Below are 22,166 nucleotides of genomic sequence, written 5' to 3'. Positions count from 1 at the left end.
CGTACATTTATTACTTAAATTTGGATTCTATATACGGTGTTAAATTGATATAAAGGAATAAAAAAAAACTAAAAATTGTAAAATTGTATTTTAATTGAAACTAAGTTTCTTTTCTTTTTCATTACATTCTTTAAAACAAAAATGAAAAGTTAAAATGGCAAATAAAACATCTTAGAGGGCATGGGGATACGACAACGATGTGAATACAATACAATACGTTAGATAAAATGGATTTAAACCAAAGAGCGCTTTCGGTACAGTTTCCAGCTCGGTCTTCATTTTTTTTTTCAAAAAAAAAAAAAAAAAAGGAAGAGGGGTTTTATTTTTTAATTTCGCACGCAGGCAGCCACAACCCTCTCCACAACCTTCGCGGCGGCCCTGCATATGGACGTATGGATGTGTGAAATATGAATTTATGTACATATTGCCGTATGGATGAACGGGTGCCAGGATTCTGGAGATATGGATGCCTCGACGTATGGATGTATGGTTGCTTGACGAATGGATGTCTGGGCGTACAGACATGTGGGTTTATGGATGACAATAGACCAGTGATGCCCAACCTTATTTGGTCTGCGGGCCATTTCTATTTTCGGCATTCGTGTCGCGGGCCATATCATCAAATAGAAAACAAAATTAAATATACAATAAGCTATTTTTAATATTTTTATTTGTGGACCCACTTACATAAATTAATGTGATGCATGAAGTTTATCCACAACCATTTTCTGAATATCTGGCTGCATAGATGAAACACCAAGTCGGAGCACTGAATCTAGATATTCATCCGTGAGGCGATTACGTCACATGGTTTCCGCCCGTTTCATCATTGAAAAAGTTTGTTCACACAAATAAGTGCTTGAAAACGTGATCATCCTTAGCGCTGGAAAAGTTTCTGCAGGTAACACGGAGTAGAAGTCAATGGTCTTCATCACTTGAAATTTGTCAAGCAGGAATGTCTGGCTTTGTAAGTCAATCAGTTCCAGTTGCAGATCTGTTGGGGCACTTGACACATCGGCAGCATACGGATTTTCAAAAGGACGGATTTCATTTTTTTATATTCTGAAAATCCAGAAATCTTTCACTGAAATTATTCATCAAGAGCCTCATGAGTTGGATCATTCTTTCTTTAGGAAAAGACATATTTAGCAGCTTATCATTTTGTAGAGTGGTACAGGCTGGAAAGTGGACAAGATGCACCTTTTCCGCCTGTTGAATGAAGAGTTGCAATTTTGTTTGGAAAGCACATATGTCTGCATACACATGCAAAATCAATTTGTCTTTCCATTGTAGTTTGGTTTTGAGTTCATTTAGATGTGATGTGATGTCGCATAAAAATAGCCAAATCCCACAACCATGAGGGGTCGTTCTGTTGTGGCACTTGTTTTGATTTATCGGTCATAAATATTTCAATTTCGTGTCTCAAATAAAAAAAAAAGTTTTAATACCTTTCCTGGGATTAACCAGCCCCTCACTTCACTGTGAAATAGAACGTCTTCATATTCAGACTCTATTTCTGTCAAAAAATCTTTGAAAGTTCTGTGATACAACGTTCTTGTGATATGATGAAATGTACAGTGTTGAGCAGATCATTATCACATGGTCCAGATTCAAAACCTTTCCGCAGAGATTTTGTTGTTGAATGATGCAGTGAAGCCGCAGGGGTTCAGTTCCATTTGACTCAACAACTTTTTAAATAACATTTGTTGTCAATCCGCTGTGACATCCAACCATATTTCTAGCGCCATCAGTTATCACTCCAACTAATTTATTCCAAGGAAATGAAAGGTCCTCTATGATGATTGACCAGGTCTTCTCCAGTTGTAGTCCCTTGCATGCTCCTCATAGCAGCTAACTCCTCTGTTATATCAGAATTGCTGTTTGTACCGTGAATAAATACCGCGAGTTGCGCAGTATCCGTTATGTCAGTGGACCCGTCAGAAGCAATAGAAAACATTTCGTCAAAGAATGAGTGAGAATCCAAACTTAAAGAGAATATTTTTTCAACATTCTAATTTGTTACATTTTTTTTTTACATTTTGTTCCAATGCTTTGGCGGGCCGGATAGAATCACGTCGCGGGCCGGATCTGGCCCGCGGGCCGTAGTTTGGGCATCGCTGCAATAGACGTATGTATGTATGTATGTATGTATGTATGTATGTGTGTATGTATGTATGTGTGTATGGATGGATGGATGGATAGACTTATAGACGTATGGATGTATAGAGTTATGGATGTATAGACGCATACATTATGTTTAAAGGGAGACATTTGTTATGCCCTTCTATGTTTCTATAGCTTCAGGGGAACATATTCTCATCGAATTCGATTCATTTGCATCAGCTGATGAGGCAGGTTAGAATGTCAATGCTCTACCACCATATCCTAGCTGCACACGTAACGGTAGCACCATTTAGTCATGACCTCTAACCCGATGTGACCTCTAACCCGATGTCGAGAGAGTAATTTTGGATTCTGCAATCTGTATTGACAGCAAGAACGATTTTTAAAAGCTTGATAAAAGTCAAAGTTTAGATTATCTTGTTTGAGTGTATCAAAATCAAATACTATTAAATATATATCGACCTATATTTATTCAGGCCATGGTTAACTCTTAATTAGACAAGAATCTGTATGCACATATTAAAATGAACATTTAAACTACTACACTTCATACGTTATACAGAAAGAAGAGAATAAAAGAGGCCGCCTTTACAAGCAACATTCTGAATTATTCACACTTGACAAATAGCATTCTCATAAGTCTTAGGTCTATATAGTATAGTGTTCAATGTATTTCACAATTAATTTACATTAATATTTGGAGTTTGTATTGTATTTGTTATTTTAAAAAAAAACGTATTCAATATTTAGTTAGAGCTTGTTACTTTTGTACGTTCGAGTAGCTGCGTAGTCCAAGGTTTAGGGTTCAAGTCCTAACTGGCTAAATTACTCCCTGTGCCACATCTCATTTTCGTTAAACCTTAGGCTGGACTTCAAAGGATTTATCGCTTTAATGTTTCAAAGCTTTCAAAGATTGACCATGGCTGCTGGTCGTGTTGTAGATGCTTCAGACTTTTCTTCATGAAAAAGAAGTATTTACAGTGCACTTAATATCTGGGGGGGGGGGGGAGGGGGGGCAGTTCTTTTCTTTAATATCCTGCGTAACAAGAAAGTTGAGGCTACGACTTTAAGCCAAAGGTGGCAGATTGCACCTCCCTGCAAAAAATTCTGCAGGCGCCCATGGCTAGAGTAAAAAGTAAAAGCATCTCTTTTCAGACCCTCCTATCTGTAGGGCAGGTAATGCTAAGATCATTTGTTTCTATGGCCGACGGTTAAAAAGCGTACCATTCGGCGAGCGCAACGACCAACAACCTTTAACCTGATATTAGTTGGGGGAAGCAAAGGCGGTTCGTTTAATATTGGCAACTATTAAACTATATACATATATAGGGAATCTAAACATTGCCTTTGTGAAATGACTCATAGCAGGATACTGCCCTATGGTGAAATCTACATTGCACTTGTGAACTTTCTACAGAGACTTTCTAGAGACGGATCTTTGTAAATTCATTCCCTGAGATTTCTGTTGATGGAAGACCGCAGCCTGAAGACGTCCTTGTCACACAGGGAGCCCAAGCATCTGTTCCGCGTCTTCATCGGAGCCCTGGCTCTGTCCGCTTCACCGTTTTCATTTTCAATATGTTCCTCGTGTCCTGCCCGACTCGATACTCCCCTCCCTTCACCCTCCAGCTTCACTCTCTCCCGCCTCCCCCCTTTCCAGTCTTCGATCCTGTCTGCTCGGGGCTTGATCTTCTATTTGTTGACATGTCGGAATCGATTTGGGGCAAAGGGGGACAACAAATGAAAAGGGGAGGAGACACATTTTCAAGGGGCGTTAGCGCGATCCAGACATCGAAGTTGTCTTCAAACGAGACAGCTACCGAGATCTGGACCTGTCGCGTGCGTCACCCCAATGACGATTCTGTGGACGTCTGGGCGTGGCTAAAGTTCCGTGATTGACAAGGGCTTGCGATTAAGTCGTTATTAAACACAAAGCTCGCATGACGGCCTAGTTTTCAATTTCCCATAGTACTAAAAAAAAAAAACGTGATTTCGGGAAAGTTGGACTTTGAAAACTAGATTATAAAATTTTCTATTGAAATATACTTTTGATTTAGTACTACCTTGTAGATCTAGTACTTTACAAGTTATTCAAACAAAAGCTTTGATTATAAGTATTTCAATTGTTTTATAGGGTCTCTAGTTGGAACAAAAATTTTAGACCAAATTAAGATTTTACCCAAACGAAGAGTATTGTTACGTTACCTGTGTTATTGTGCGTAGGAAAAAAAAAGTACTAGTGACTGGACTAATATTCATTCATCAATTTGACCGTGTGAACAGACAAGTAAGTCAGTCTTTTTTAATTCTTGACTTGTTGCTCTAGCATAGATCTACACCATCCCTGCCTGCTCTAGCATAGATCTACACCATCCCTGCCTGCTCTAGCATAGATCTACACCATCCCTGCCTGCTCTAGCATAGATCTACACCATCCCTGCCTGCTCTAGCATAGATCTACACCATCCCTGCCTGCTCTAGCATAGATCTACACCATCCCTGCCTGCTCTAGCATAGATCTACACCATCCCTGCCTGCTCTAGCATAGATCTACACCATCCCTGCCTGCTCTAGCATAGATCTACACCATCCCTGCCTGCTCTAGCATAGATCTACACCATCCCTGCCTGTTCTAGAATAGATCTACACCATCCCTGCCTGCTCTAGCATAGATCTACACCATCCCTGCCTGTTCTAGCATAGATCTACACCATCCCTGCCTGCTCTAGCATAGATCTACACCATCCCTGCCTGCTCTAGCATAGATCTACACCATCCCTGCCTGCTCTAGCATAGATCTACACCATCCCTGCCTGCTCTAGCATAGATCTACACCATCCCTGCCTGTTCTAGCATAGATCTACACCATCCCAGCCTGCTCTAGCATAGATCTACACCATCCCTGCCTGTTCTAGAATATATCTACACCATCCCTGCCTGCTCTAGAATATATCTACACCATCCCTGCCTGTTCTAGAATATATCTACACCATCCCTGCCTGTTCTAGAATATATCTACACCATCCCTGCCTGTTCTAGAATATATCTACACCATCCCTGCCTGTTCTAGAATATATCTACACCAACCCTGCCTGCTCTAGCATAGATCTACACCATCCCTGCCTGCTCTAGCATAGATCTACACCATCCCTGCCTGCTCTAGAATATATCTACACCATCCCTGCCTGCTCTAGCATAGATCTACACCATCCCTGCCTGCTCTAGCATAGATCTACACCATCCCTGCCTGCTCTAGCATAGATCTACACCATCCCTGCCTGCTCTAGCATAGATCTACACCATCCCTGCCTGCTCTAGCATAGATCTACACCATCCCTGCCTGCTCTAGCATAGATCTACACCATCCCTGCCTGCTCTAGCATAGATCTACACCATCCCTGCCTGCTCTAGCATAGATCTACACCATCCCTGCCTGCTCTATCATATATCTACACCATCCCAGCCTGTTCTTTTACCTTTTAACTTTACCTATCCCTTAGTCTATTGGACCGTTGGGGCATCAGGCAAGACTCGTCGACCGTCTTTCTCCATTCCTCTCTGTCTTTTGCTTTAGTTAGAACCTCCTTCATTGGCAGGCCCGTCTATTCTTTTAAATTTCCTCCCATCGCTTTCTCTGTCTGCCTCTTCTTCTTTTTCCTGGTACTGTTCCCTGCTCTAGTGCAAAGCAAAACAATAGAAAGGAGCATGAAATGGTGAGAGAAGCTTGGCTTATACCAGCGTCATACGTTGTAGTCCACTCACAACACTAATGTCTGGAGTACATAAGAAGTTGACTAGTAGACTAGAGCTAGAGAAAGACTGAGACTGTTTTGTGTGGTCAGCTGTGAATGAAGTGTAGCCTAGACTGGGGGCTGAATTCAATGGATAGACCTGAAACCAGCAATAGAAAAGTAATATTGATGGAATAGCATTGAACCATAAAACCAGAGATTTCACGAGGTAATCTCTAATCTCTGGTACTATATAATCTCAGGTTCAATATAATCTCTGGTACTATATAGTCTCTGGGTCAATATAATCTCTGGTTCTATATAATGTCTGTCAATAGCCTATCTAATCGCTGGTGTTACATAACATCTGAAACTATATAACATCTGGTATTATATAATTTCTTGTACTATATAATATTTGGTATTATTTAATCTCTGGTATTAAATAATCACTGGTACTATATAATATCTTGTACCTTACAATCTCTTTTACTATATCATCTTTGGTATTAAACAATATTTGGCATTATTTAATTTCTACATAATCTCTGGTACTTAGTAGGTTTTGGTCCTATATAATGTCTGGTATTAAATACTCTGTTACAACCCTGTTACAATCGTTGGTATTATATGATCTCTATTACTATAAAATATCTGGTATTACATGATATCCAGTACTATATAATATCTGGTATTACATAATATCCAGTACTATATAATATCTGGTATTAGGTATATCCGGTACTATATCATTCCTGGAACTGTATATCTCTAGTTCTAAATATCTCTGGCACTATAAAATCTCTGGTACTATATACTCGTAGAAACTATTTCAACTCTAATAAATTCATTTAATTTTGATTGTTTGTAAATAGGAAACCATTTCCCCATTTAACCAGAGGACATTCCCATATCCAGTACTACAGAAACAAGTAGCCCTCATAGCACTTTTAATAAGCTTTGGACTTGATATTAATGTTGAATGTGTTGACCTCTAGATTCCATGCATTCTAAAAGTGGGTGAAAGAAACTTAAGAGGTGATGGCTGAGTGGTAAGAGCCTCGAACTCAACTCCAGTTGAAATTTTGTGTTCAGGAGCTTATATCGTCTTTCAGGGCATCCAGTCTTAATGGGCCCCTTAGATCTGATTCGGAAAAATATAGACCCTTGACCATTGTGCTGGCCGCATGACACCCTCGTTAACTTTTGATAACAGAAAAACAAGATGGCATTCCATGTACCGACTCTCTCAGATAACTTATGCTTAATTAGTTATTTAATGTCTCTACCTAAAAGGTTGAATCTGGGAATCTAATTAGCAAACTAATTAGAACTGCAAAATCAAATGATCGCACAGTACACAATTGATAATGACATCATGAAGATAGAATTACTAGGAAAAACTTCACAACTAAGGTGGTGAATACCTGCTATACCTATATCTATATACATATTATTATTATTATTACATATTATTATATATTTACTTTTAAAAAATGTACAAATATTTTCCTTTTAGATATTGCGATCCATTCATTTGTTTGTAGGTCCGAAGATTAAGAAGGGTAACATATGACCAGTACATCGACCAAGTGGCTTCACATGCTCTTACTTTGGTCCTGTTTCAGATTCAGGCGCGCGGCCTTTAGACATTACCCATTCTCCTTTATAATTGCCTTGCAGTAAAGCTTTCGATCACAGTATAGGTAAAAAAAAAGTTCACATTATTTTTCTATGTCACAGATTTCGTTTAGGCAAGTGATCTTAAACATACAATTATATATATATACATGCAAGCAAAAAGAATTTACAGTAGCGAGTTGAAAAAAAAATTAAATAAAAAAAAAAGCAATTGTAAAATAGATGTACAAGCAGGCACCTGGCTATACAAAAATGCTTTAGAGAACATTGTTTTCTCATATATATTTATTTATTTATTTATATAACATAAATTAATATACACAAACATACATACACATTTAGATAGCATAATATAAATGTAAACAAACGTAACTCTAAATATAGATAAACATCTATATGGATGTAGGTAACTATAAATACACCATATATTAAATCTATTTTTATAATAGATCATTTTGATAAAGAATTATAGGAAGGCTAGCTCAAGCGAGATTGAGGCGGCCTGGGCTTGCCAACTTTTGCTCATCTAGTAGGACTATTGAAGGTTATCAGTAATTATGCTGGCGTCACAAGACGCTCATTGACCCTTGTTCTGTAGCAACTGGCGAACACCTTATATAAAGTCTTCACAGTAGATTAACTTTTTCTTCTCGTATCTTATCTTATCTTATCTTATAAATTTCGGACTTCGTGTTCCTCACTGAAGAAGATAATTACGTCCTTCGCGTATCCAAGTGTCAATCCATTTATGCATTCAAATTCATTGGTAATTCAGGCAACCTTTCAATCCTCTGATGGCACCAGGAACTAAGGAGCACTTGTAAGAATTTGTTTTAGAGTCTTACAGTTATACAGAAATTTTAGTTGAGAGATTCTAAGTGTATTTAGATGTGAGTGAAGATACAAACACTTAAAAATAATCGTAATTTATTCTTTAGACCAAGGGTGAGCAATAATTTTCTATTGAGGGCCGCATTAAAAAAAAATGAAAATGAGGGGACGCATATATGTATATGAAATATGTAATTACAAATCAGAAAAATACCCTAGCTAACTGTTTATAATATCTTTTAATTCACATTTATACTGTTTTATACGTTTACATTTCATGTTTATAACACTCTTAATTGAAGAATTACAACAAATGCCATGTCTAAAATAATTTTAAGAAAAAAAATTAAAAGAATAGAAAAAATTGCTATATCACATTTCACCACAAATGTACAGTTCTACTTAATGTGAAGTATTTAACTGTTTACACTCATGCATACTGTTCCAGAACTGTGGAACTAGCTTACTATTTGAATCCTTGTGACTGCTGGCAATTTACAGCCAATCAGCATCGACCTGTGATTACATTTGTGTATTTTCAAACAAAAAATAAATACTTGTTCACTTGTGTACCCAACTAATGTGAAAGTTTAGCAGCAAAGTTTTTAAAGTGTGGAAATACAGCTACTGGCACCCATAAAACTCCCGAGGAAGAACTGACTAGAACTTCTCTTTTAGGTCGTAATTTACTTTGATGTATGCCCTCTGGAGCTAAATCAACTTCTGCACCAAATGGTCAGCTGATGGTCTTGAAAACTTGTTCTTTCCAATTCCACAATCCAGGAATCCAAATACGTCTTTTCAGCCATTTCACTAGAAATAGTTTCACCTTTCAACAAAGGAAAATGACAAAACCCGTTTTCACTTGCTTGCCTGGAAAGCTTTGTTTGAAAAGATTTCACATGCACCCACATTTCACGTGGAAAAAAAAATCACTGCAATATTTCCGATGTAAAAAGGGAAGCTTCCACTCTTCATTAGAAATATTTGTCACAGTCAATGTCTTTCAAAGAACATAGTTTCTTCCTTGAGATCCCATCTTCTTCCCAATACCATCTTGTCAATGCTAGACCAGCGGATACTACTGTTGAATCGAACATCAGAATGTTTTGTTTCCAAATCTTAAAGTAGGTCTACTTCTAAAAACTATCTGTTGTTAGGTCCCTTAGCTCTGATAGGTTTAATTACTGATACTACAGATGAAATAATATCTTTGATATTCAATACAGCTTTGCGCAAACTTTCCCGTTAAGAGTTTGTGGTTGGGAAATAGTTCTCTTTTTCTCAGTCAAAGCACGTGTTCCATCAGTTGTTACACTTGCCATCTTCTTCCAAGCCAACACTTTCAACGCAGTTCTTTATAACACTGAATAAATACTGGCCTGAATTTGTGTCCATTGACTGTTTTTAAATATTTTCAATAAGAATAATCTTCGTTTATTTTAAACGTTTTAGAATGATATCTAGAGACACTGCTTCTTTAGCCTCTTCCTCAAAAGTGATAAGAATAAGAAATTTCCAAAATTTATATAGATATTGAGAATTATTTATTTAAAAATATATTTGCATTTCATATGTATAACCTGTGGGCACATCTGATTTCTTTATAAAAGACTTCGGCGAGCCGCATGTGGCCCGCGGGCTGTAATTTGCCCACCCCTGCTTTAGACTGAAAACCAAAAAACAGAACAAATAAATAAACACTCTCTGAATTGTTTCTATAATATATTACAAAGCCAAAGCTAGTGCATAACAAACTGAATCAAAACCTAGAGGTGATGTATTCGTATTGGTTTATTCTACATATCTACTGATTATGTTCCAATGCTGATGAAAATAAACTAGTTTTTAAAATACATTTCAAACACAAAGAGCGAACAGTTTGATCTGACATAATCAGTGATGGCCTGTTAACTCAGTGGGAGGTCATGGGCCAAACGTGACACAATTGGACAGACTGTAAGTACATTTCCGTCTTGGGTTGTTGGTGTGTGTGTGTGTAGCCTGTGTGTGTTGGTGTTCGTGGATACACTAGCGATGGCGCGATATGTTTTTATAATCATGAAATCAAAGTTTGGGGCAGTTCGTTCACTTTGAACCCATTCAATGACAAGCAGAGAAGTGATGATAACATTAGACAGCAGCAGCAACAACATGAGAAGCCACCACACAGGCAGAGAAGTGATGATAACATTAGACAGCAGCAGCAACAACATGAGAAGCCACCACACAGGCAGAGAAGTGATGATAACAGTAGCCAGCAGCAACAACAACATGAGAAGCCACCACACAGACAGAGTAACCGAACAAAAAGAGAGAAACACAGAGAGAGAGAGAGAGAGAGAGAAAGAGAGAGAGAGAGAGAGAGAGTATATCAAGGAGCACTAGATGACTGAGAAGAAATATTCCCATTGACAATGAGCAGACACTAGTGTTCGTTTCTTTCTAAATGCTTTCTACAAGTTTGGGATTTAAAAACAAATACATGCAAGGAACAGACAGGCAGCAAGACAATCACTATAGAACGTTTTGCAAGCGACATGCATGGTGCTGGACATACATGGTGCTGGACATACATGGTGCTGGACATACATGGTGCTGGACATACATGGTGCTGGACATACGTGGTGCTGGACATACATGGTGCTGGACATACGTGGTGCTGGACATACATGGTGCTGGACATACATGGTGCTGGACATACATGGTGCTGGACATACATGGTGCTGGACGTACATGGTGCTGGACATATGGTGCTGGACATACATGGTGCTGGACATACGTGGTGCTGGACATACATGGTGCTGGACATACATGGTGCTGGACATACATGGTGCTGGACATACATGGTGCTGGACATACGTGGTGCTGGACATACATGGTGCTGGACATACGTGGTGCTGGACATACATGGTGCTGGACATACGTGGTGCTGGGAGAAACAGAAGAAGAGATATTGGTCGCCTTCAGTGGTAAGACCAGTACAACTCATTTCTCAGAGCATTGTTAGCAGTGGCTATAAAGTACCATTTCGGAGAGGCATTCTCGTCAGTATGCCAGCCTTGTGAAAACAGAATAGATCTCAAAGCAGTGGACATCAGTTTGAAAGAGGCTGCAAGCCTTGCTGTAGTCCGATTTCTATGGAGCCAACCGGCTCGGAAGGAATTAATTGTAAGGGAATCTTGTTAAAAACTAATAAAGTTAGTAAGAGAAGTGAGAGTTTGAAGTTTAACTTATTTTCGAAATGTCTCTGATGATAGATTTAAACCTGACTTCAATGCTAGTGTATTGTCTAGAAGAACACAAAACCTTTTTGGAATCAGATACCAACACAAAGATCAGACTAACTACTTGGTCATTAAGACATTCTTGTCTGCCTTTAGTCTCCAATGCTATTAGTAGAACTGGAAAGCAAAGTTCCACTTATGGAGACAACAGTCTTCAGCTTGTCCTCACTGATCTTGAATGCATCACGTTACAGTTCCTGATGTCAAATCTATCCGGTTACAAGAAAAACCTCTAAAAAAAAAGTACGAATTTTGGTAGTAAGAGCATTTCACGTGATCTTTAAAACTTGCTAAGATCTTTCTACAGGGAAAAGCACCAGGAAAATGGAAGGAAGATATGCTGGATGGTAGGCAATAAATGAAGAAATACATTGACGCAAGTTGAGATTCTGTCGGGAAGTCCCTTGCAGTATCTCAACGATACAACAAATATAGGTGAAGAGAAACTGCAATGTGGGAGCAATACAATCAAATCAATATTTATAGTTTTATATCTGCACTCTCACCTAGGCCTCTCTCTCTCTCTCTCTGTGCTTGTGTGTATGTGTGTCTATCTCTTACTCTCCTCTGTCTCTCTTTTTCCAACTTGGTTACTATTTTAATCGATGTAGGTTAAAAACTATGGAAATCGAATCACTCTGTGAATAGTAAAATCTTTCAAGTCTCTTTGATACAATTTTCATTAATGCTATTCTATACCGTGTCCTTCGTACCAGTTGGGCTAGGGTTCAATCTCTGTTTGCACATGTGAGGGAGAAGGTTTTTGGTGCTTCCTTAGGGCGCCCAGCAAACACAAATCCTCTCGAGTCTAATCCCAATGTAAATCACATCCTACTGTTCGATTGTTTATTCCTTGACACTGAATTTATTGAAAGACATTGACCATTTTTAGGCCAAAACGCAGCATGCTAAGGCAGCATACTGACATTGTAAATAAATATTACAGTTGAATCCCTTGCTAGCTTCGAATCGTATTCCTGGGATGTATGTCTTGATTTCATAACGATATTCTTCTGATGTCCACTTGATGGTTTGAAGTACTTGAACACATACATCTACCCACTACACAAGTCAGACTGCACTTTAACTTTAAGAGCTTAAAAAAAAATACATGTATATATTGTACATCAACAAATAAGTTGCACAGTTTAGTTTGTAGAATCTGTTAATAAATTCTGATCAACTTTAATTCATTAATGAGTAGGCTAATAGAATTTAAAACAATAAAGTGAAAAAAAGTAGAATAAAACAAGGTTACAAAGACAGTTTGTGTGGAAACAAAAAACTTAACATCGTCCCACGATGTGGTCCACCCCAGCAGGTAAAAAGGCAGGTTTCAATATTTTCAGAAAGAATATTAGAATGAAATTCTATCAAAGGCTAATGACAGAGAAAAATGGAAAAGAAGGTTTACAGATCTTGTGTGGTGGCCCAATGGTACAGCAGACCAAAGTATAGGTGAAAGTGAAGGTGAAGTTAGATGTGAACCTGGCCTAACTGATATCATATAATGATTATCTAATTGATCTAATTGTTTTGCAAAGGTCAATCGCTTATTCAAAGTCTCAGGGGAAAAAACAACAAAATACCATTTCAGTTAAAAAAATTTTTTTTTTTATTTAGGTCCCCTATTCTGTTGTGAACCTTTTGCCGTTCAAGCGATAATATGAAAAATAATTATTAATTGTTTTTTTAATTATATTCTACTTATATGCATATTACATGGATTTTTTTCTCATTAAAATAAAGTAAAAAAATTTTTGTAAATGTAATGGTTAATATTATGATAGAACTTATTTAACTTAGCAATACATTTTTAAATAAAATAATTTTTTATACAAAAAATCTAAAATCGTTTGTATAAATGTGTTAAAATGGTTGTGAATTATACTCTCCCTTACTAAACAGCCTCCTGTACTTATTACTATTAATAGTGAATAGTTGTAAAAATGGTGTAATTTTAATGAAAAAACTACTTCAATAGTTGATTTTAAAAATTAAATTTTTCGCTTTTAGAAAAAAAGTAGCCGTTGCATCAGAACTTTGAAGAGACTAAAATATCTCGATGTCGGATTTTCAATATCTTTTCTAGTTTACGAGATCTAAACGGGACGGACGGACGGACGGATGGACAGAGAGACAATCCACACAAAACTAATAGCGTCTTTTCCCCTTCCGGGGGGCCGCTAAAAATAACATACATATCTATATCTATATCTATATCTATATCTATATCTATCTATCTATCTATCTATCTATCTACCTATCTATCTATCTATCTATCTATCTATCTACCTATCTATCTATCTATCTATCTATCTATCTACCTATCTATCTATCTATCTATCTATCTATCTATATATATATATATATATATATATGTATATATAGATATAGATATATAGATACATATAGATATATATACAGTGCTTTTTTGTAAAAAAAAAAAAAATAGGTGCCGGTACTCAGTGATGGATTGCCTAACCTTAACTACTAATATCCCCGCATTGAAAAAGGTGCCTGTACTCCGTACCGGTGCGTACCGTCACAAAAAAGCCCTGTATATATATATATATCCAACCCACGACAGTCTGTTTTTGTATTGAGTTTGATTTGAAAAGGATAATGTGTTATCTTGAGGAGGGGACATTTCTTAAGTTTCAGCGGCGCCCTACTGTGAGATACCCAGCTGTGCTCTTCGCCTAGTCTCACTACTACACTACTCACCCCTTTACTCCCCCCTCCCGGCCTTTCAGCCCAGGTCAATTACTAGCCCCGTCTTCTCCCCCCCCCCCCCACATCGTCCTTTCCCACTCAAGGTGCTCTTATAGCGAGCGACATTCCATCTCTGATTGCCATCACTGCAGCCGGTGCATCTTTCAGGTATCTGATGTCGGGGTTGGGGGGGGGGGGGTGTTTGTCGTTAAAACACGGGCTTAGATGGACAGGTGAGACGTGAGGAGTTGGGGTAGTTTTTTTTTGTTTTGTGACGGCTAAAAGTTGGCGGATGCACTCTACATAGTGCCAATAAAGAATCCCCTCAGGCCGGGTTTGGCGATTAAAAAAACAACATAGGAAGAAGTGAACATTTTTGTGTTTCGACGCCTCTCTGACTTTACAGTGCATGCTAAGTCATTGTATAACTGTATGTGTGTGTGTGTGTTGATGCGCGCTTGATGATTGAAGGACAATGTCAAATGTTCTGATGTACTTGTTTGTGTATGTGTGTGTGTGCGTGCTTCTCTCTCATCCTGTCTTCATTGAATCTTCAATTAGAATGTAAAAGTAAGACAAAACAGGTGGGGAGGGATGTCAACTTGTATGTGTCTAGGGTAAGGGGGGTTAGAGGAATGATGTAGTAGATAGATAAATGATTATCTTTGATTGAATACAATCAATCCTTCCTTTCTACTGATTGTTACTTTGATCTCCCTGACAAGTCAATCATTTATCTAGACTTTATATCACGTGTAGCCTACTTCTATTGACTTATAAACTATACTGGGACACAGAATGAAATAATAGGTAAAAGTATATATTAATTGAATCCTCATTGCATATCTCTCTCGTCCGCTCTCTCTCTCTCTCTCTCTCTCTCTCTCTCTCTCTCTCTCTCTCTCTATATATATATATATATATATATATATATATATATATATATATATATATATAGAGTGAGAGAGAGAGAGAGAGATAGAGAGATATATAAATAGATAGATAGATAGATAGATAGATAGATAGATAGATAGATAGATAGATAGATAGATAGATAGATAGATAGATAGATAGATAGATAGATAGATAGATAGATAGGGTTAAGGTTAGGACTTAAGACTAAGATGCGTATCGCAACAATTTATATTTCTTTTTCTTTTCTTTGGTATCGAGAAGGTGTCTCGCTGAAATGCAGTAGTTGATCTATTGATAGGAGCGACGTCTAACAAAGCACAAAAGCCTATACTATTTCATACTTGAAGCAAATAATTAAATCTATAACGATAAAACTATATTTTGATTAAATCCTTTCGAATTATATAGATCTAAATTATAAAGACTCTCACTATACAGGCTCTCTGCAAACTGCACCACACGACGCAACCAACTCAAAGAACGTGACCACTTAGGGCTCCAAAATAATGTAACACTTTCCAATACATCACAGCCACAAGTGGCTACACGTAACGCTATACATGCTTCACCGTTGACAACTGTACCGCTGTATCAACTCCTGTACCGCTGTATCAACTCCTGTACCGATGTATCAACTCCTGTACCGCTGTATCAACTCCTGTACCGCTGTATCAACTCCTGTACCGCTGTATCAACTCCTGTACCGATGTATCAACTCCTGTACCGATGTATCAACTCCTGTACCGGTGTATCAACTCCTGTACCGGTGTATCAACTCCTGTACCAATGTATCAACTCCTGTACCGATGTATCAACTCCTGTACCGATGTATCAACTCCTGTACCGATGTATCAACTCCTGTACCGATGTATCAACTCCTGTACCGATGTATCAAACTCTACTAGCCTCTACGCCTCGTCCCGGACTTGCACTGGATTCAACTGTTCCGGACCGATTTCACACTGCGCCGGACTTGAACATGAATCGTGACTTCGTCTCGTGCTCGTGCAGTGTCTTGACTCTAACTCCGAACCGAATCGTCCTGACTGTATCACCTTCGCTCGGTCATTTATCTAGACTACATATCACATGTAGCCTACTTCAACTGTTCCCCAAAGGCCTTCTAGAAACCGACGGAAAGTAACTCGTTTTTTTCTGGCTGAGCACATGACTATATCGGACGTTACTGGCCTAAGAAAGGTTCAAAATAGATTTTTTTCGAAGAGTCGCTGCACCACCACTCGTCAGGACTGACCACTCGTCTAACGCTGGCCTGGGCAATTTGTGTCATCTGACTACATAAACACCACTACCACCATCCTCGTCACCAACAGAGTTATAAAAATATATTGATTGCTTAAAGACCATAATTATTATTATTTGGAAATGAATTAATTTTCATTCTCAGGCACTGTCAGGGTCGAACTTATAGGAAAATAAAGTTCATTGTAGTCCTGTTAACAGTGTCCACTGAGAAATTTTCTCGTGATGTGGCAGATTTGCAACATTACCGCCTTCTGACAGGAAACGAGAATCTTCTTAGGGATGTTAAGGGCCTTGAATGTGTCTGCTAGGTCAGTTGTCATTATCCCCTAGGTAGATATAACTGGATACATTGTTATTTTGGTAACTGCCATAGTCTCTTAATCTCCAAGCTTAGGTTCTCCTATTTTCTGTGTTTTGTACTTTAGTTTACCTTATACTATGAGATAGTGGTACGGCCATGTCATTGATGGTTGCGGGTTATTATTATTGTGCAGAACTTGTATAATGCAATGCTATACACATGCCATTAGATCTCTGGAGCTCGAAACTAATATTTGTATGAACAAAATCTTTGAAGTAATGAGAACGTAAAGTATTTATGGTGTCAGGACTAAACTCCTATCTCGAAATCATCAAAGTCTGATTTGCGCTCTTTTTGTACTGATCTCATCAACTAGTTTACATAAACCAATGACCTGGCAAAGTGTTAGTATTCACACTTGATTAGTTTTAAATCCGTTGTTTATCTGATTACAAAAATAAGAACTAGATTTAAAAAAAAGGAGAACTTCCTTATGAAAATTATTTGGTAATCTTATGATGCAATTCAAACTGACTTCATCTAATGTGGATTAATGTGGTGGGAGTTGTGTTTGAAAACAAGTTCAACTAATTATTATTCCTTAGAAGAGCTGCAGGGTCTGTTGATGAGTATACGTCCAAAAATGAAGTCATGGTTATGTCTACGCTGTAAATACTGTTCTTAAATTACTTTTTTTAAATTTTGGCTCCGTGGCATATTGCATACATTGAGGTGTATTTTTGTGTTACAGGGAGAGATTCAAGTACAAAAAAAAAAGCCTTTTTTTTCTCTTTCTTTTTTTTCTTTGCGTTGCCCGCCCGTCTGTCACGTTTAGATTTTTAAAAAGCTTCTGAGAATCCTATTACATCATCGAGCTCATGGTAAGAAAATAGATTACTTCTACTTCTACTTTAGTCAAGTATCAAATAATATGTATATAATATAAACTAAAACAATGAGTGTTACACATAGGCTGTACATATAATATAATATAATATATATATATATATATATATATATATATATTGAGGTTTGGCACAGGTGTTTCTATAGTCTGCATCGAACCAAAAGTATGTACGTAAGTAACTTAAAATCTTGGCCTTACAAAAGGGAATTTTTTTTTAAATTAATTAATTAATACATTGTATGCACCTAAGTATGAACCATTTTTAAATAAATATTAAAAGAGCTGTTGGTGTGATTCAAACGCTGTAACGGACATACACGTCATAATATATAAAAAAGACTCATAATATACTTTTGTTCTACACAGTCTGGTATTAATAAAATATTGACCGTCAATCCTAAATAGGTGTGTACGTTAGTCAGTAAGGTAAAGTGTGAGTACTACTGAAGGACACCGATGTCTGTTAAACATATAGCACTAGATTTACAGACTTGATATACATAGATTAAGTGTGCTGTGTGTGTGTTGTGTGTGTGTGTAACTAAAAAGAGAGAAAGCGATATGTAGAAATGTTGTGGGGATAGAATGAAATCTACATTGAATTGTATGGAAATCAAATGAGAGATTGTAAACGTACAGACAAGTATACACTGTCCAGGACCATATCGTCAATGTTTATCTTTGCCAACTAAACAAACAAATATACTTTGTACTCTGAGCCCATCAGCTTACACATATGATTCTACATACAATTTAAATGATGCTATAGTATTATTTTTTAATTAAGCTCCTCCAGTGTGTCCCAAACTGTGTTCGTGGAACAACAGGGTTCCGGGAGGCCTGAATAGGTGTTCCACGAGCAGAACAGAAACATTGATTCTATGACTTCTCGTAAACGGACAAAAGTCTATAATAACAACACTATGAACTTTGAACTGCTCTAGATCTAACTCTAATTCGAAACAAAGATACATAGAAAAACCATTAAATTATTTCTGATCAAGTTTGTCTGAAGAGTTCCACAATATTTCAATACATTCCATCGTTATTTTATTTCCTTATCATACCATCTATTTGTGCGAATGAGCATTTTCTTATTATGTTGAAACCAAAGACAAGGTACGGTAACAGGTTTGACGCTACAAAGTAAATATTCTCTTCAAAGACATAACACCAATAAAGTGGTTAAACCTTAATTTCTTTAATCCATATGTCTATATTTCGCTTTTGTTTTATGTAGATAAATGTAAAATAATTTTTATTAATTATTTTGTTTATTTAAACAAATTGGAAAAAAAAAAACTCCTTAAAAATTAGCTAAGTGTTCCGCTCAATTCTCATAATGTGAGACAACAAGCTTGGGAAATACTGAGTTCATCAATTAAGCTTGGGAAACACTGAGTTCATCAATTAAGCTTGGGAAACACTGAGTTCATCAATTAAGCTTGGGAAACACTGAGTTCATCAATTAAGCTTGGGAAACACTGAGTTCATCAATTAAGCTTGGGAAACACTGAGTTCATCAATTAAGCTTGGGAAACACTGAGTTCATCAATTAAGCTTGGGAAACACTGAGTTCATCAAATTATTTTCGAACATCGGATATACGAAAAGCAAGCTCTTTATAGATTTGCCTAAATTATGAAAATCCCTCATCGGGTCTACTCCTCAAATATTAGAGTTAACATTTTATACCTGCTCTAAACATTGGACCATTCAACTACTGAAAGTGTCGGTCATCTTGTAAATTTGATGAGAGATGTATGCAACAATTTTGGCGTCACCACCTGATCATTGACTTGTTAGCAGCACTAATATTTATATATTTATTTTATTTGGATACTCAGGTAGCAAGTTATCAGTGTTTCTTGTAGCACCATTTTTAAGATGCTTTGGTGCTTTTTCAGTCCAGGGTTAATTCACTTTATATATACATTTTAATCTTAACTTCTTATTCTTTATGTTCTAGACCAGCGATGCCCAAACTACGGCCCGCGGGCCAGATCCGGCCCGTGACGTGATTCTATCCGGCCCGCCAAAGCATTGGAACAAAATGTAAAAAAAAAATGTAACAAATTAGAATGTTGAAAAAATATTCTCTTTAAGTTTGGATTCTCACTCATTCTTTGACGAAATGTTTTCTATTGCTTCTGACGGGTCCACTGACATAACGGATACTGCGCAACTCGCGGTATTTATTCACGGTACAAACAGCAATTCTGATATAACAGAGGAGTTAGCTGCTATGAGGAGCATGCAAGGGACTACAACTGGAGAAGACCTGGTCAATCATCATAGAGGACCTTTCATTTCCTTGGAATAAATTAGTTGGAGTGATAACTGATGGCGCTAGAAATATGGTTGGATGTCACAGCGGATTGACAACAAATGTTATTTAAAAAGTTGTTGAGTCAAATGGAACTGAACCCCTGCGGCTTCACTGCATCATTCAACAACAAAATCTCTGTGGAAAGGTTTTGAATCTGGACCATGTGATAATGATCTGCTCAACACTGTACATTTCATCATATCACAAGAACGTTGTATCACAGAACTTTCAAAGATTTTTTGACAGAAATAGAGTCTGAATATGAAGACGTTCTATTTCACAGTGAAGTGAGGGGCTGGTTAATCCCAGGAAAGGTATTAAAACTTTTTTTTTTATTTGAGACACGAAATTGAAATATTTATGACCGATAAATCAAAACAAGTGCCACTACGACCCCTCATGGTTGTGGGATTTGGCTATTTTATGCGACATCACATCACATCTAAATGAACTCAAAACCAAACTACACGGGAAAGACAAATTGATTTTGCATGTGTATGCAGACATATGTGCTTTCCAAACAAAATTGCAACTCTTCATTCAACAGGCGGAAAAGGTGCATCTTGTCCACTTTCCAGCCTGTACCACTCTACAAAATGATAAGCTGCTAAATATGTCTTTTCCTAAAGAAAGAATGATCCAACTCATGAGGCTCTTGATGAATAATTTCAGTGAAAGATTTCTGGATTTTCAGAATATAAAAAAATGAAATCCGTCCTTTTGAAAATCCGTATGCTGCCGATGTGTCAAGTGCCCCAACAGATCTGCAACTGGAACTGATTGACTTACAAAGCCAGACATTCCTGCTTGACAAATTTCAAGTGATGAAGACCATTGAATTCTACTCCGTGTTACCTGCAGAAACTTTTCCAGCGCTAAGGATGATCACGTTTTCAAGCACTTATTTGTGTGAACAAACTTTCTCAATGATGAAACGGGCGAAAACCATGTTGCTTAATCGCCTCACTGATGAACATCTAGATTCAGTGCTCCGACTTGGTGTTTCATCTATGCAGCCAGATATTCAGAAAATGGTTTTGGATAAACTTCATGCATCACATTAATTTATGTAAGTGGGTCCACAAATAAAAATATTAAAAATAGCTTATTGTATATTTAATTTTGTTTTCTATTTGATGATATGGCCCGCGACACGAATGCCGAAAATAGAAATGGCCCGCAGACCAAATAAGGTTGGGCATCACTGGTCTAGACTATTTCCCTTACAGCCTGTAACACTTCTGGACATTGTTTATTAAGATCTTACTGCTTCGTAATTATGCCGTTGTTTCGGTGTTGGTGTTCATGAATTGCATCTGCATGTGCATTTTTAAAATATTTAAACATGAAGAATTACTCATTCTCTGGCACCGCATACTAAATAGTTTTTTCTGTTACAAAAAGTAAACATTATTTTGTAAATGAACATAGTTATAACGACAAAAAATTAATAATTTTAGCAATACAATTTTTTTTTAAATATTTTTTTGACAAACAAGGTTACAAAGACAGTTTGTGGTCCACCCAGGCAGGCCTCAATATTTTCAGAAAGAACATCCGAATGAAATTATATCAAAGACAAATGAGAGATAAGAATGGAGAAAGAAGGGTTAGGGTTAACTAACTGAAGTTTTATAGTTCATATAATTGTTTTGAAAAGGCTCAATGTCCTATTTGAATATTGCAAACGTACGATACTTAAAATAAGTACATGAAAATGCAGTTTACAAGATTAATATTCGTTTTATATTAGGTCTAATTTATAATGCATAGGGCCTACTAATTAGCTTTTTCTCTTTAAAAAACTGCTTGCATAAGTGATTTAAAAAATTAGATTTTTTGCTTTCAGGAAAAAAAAAAGTAGCCGTTGCATCAGAACTTTGAATGGTCTAAAATATTGTGATGTCGGATTTTCACTATCTTTTCTAGTCTACGAGATCTAAACGGGACGGACGGAGAGATGGACAGACATTTCACACAAAACTAATAGCGTCTTTTCCCTTACGGGGGCCGCTAATAATAGCGTCTTTTCCCCTTTCGGGGGCCGCTAAAGATCTAACACTATTTGCATAAATGTGTTAAATATATGTTAAATTGTCATCTCCCTTTTTTTTTTACT

At 37.2% G+C, this 22,166-nt stretch overlaps 1 protein-coding gene across 2 annotated transcripts in view; it reads left to right on the top strand.

Annotated features, from left to right (window-relative positions):
• Positions 1-4,087: 4,087 nt before the first annotated feature.
• The window catches only part of LOC106066239 (LIM homeobox transcription factor 1-alpha-like), a 100,403-nt gene continuing 82,324 nt past the window's right edge, over positions 4,088-22,166 (top strand). For both annotated transcript variants that reach the window (XM_056041955.1, XM_056041954.1), the window contains exon 1: positions 4,088-4,411. The gene's annotated coding sequence lies outside the window, so the exon portion shown is untranslated. The remainder of the gene's footprint in view (positions 4,412-22,166) is intronic.

This window comes from Biomphalaria glabrata, chromosome 9 (assembly GCF_947242115.1).
Source record: "Biomphalaria glabrata chromosome 9, xgBioGlab47.1, whole genome shotgun sequence".
NCBI classification, from domain to species: Eukaryota; Metazoa; Mollusca; class Gastropoda; family Planorbidae; genus Biomphalaria; species Biomphalaria glabrata.
Note: the sequence above shows the minus strand (reverse complement) of the source record. Positions and strands in the feature narration are given on the sequence as shown.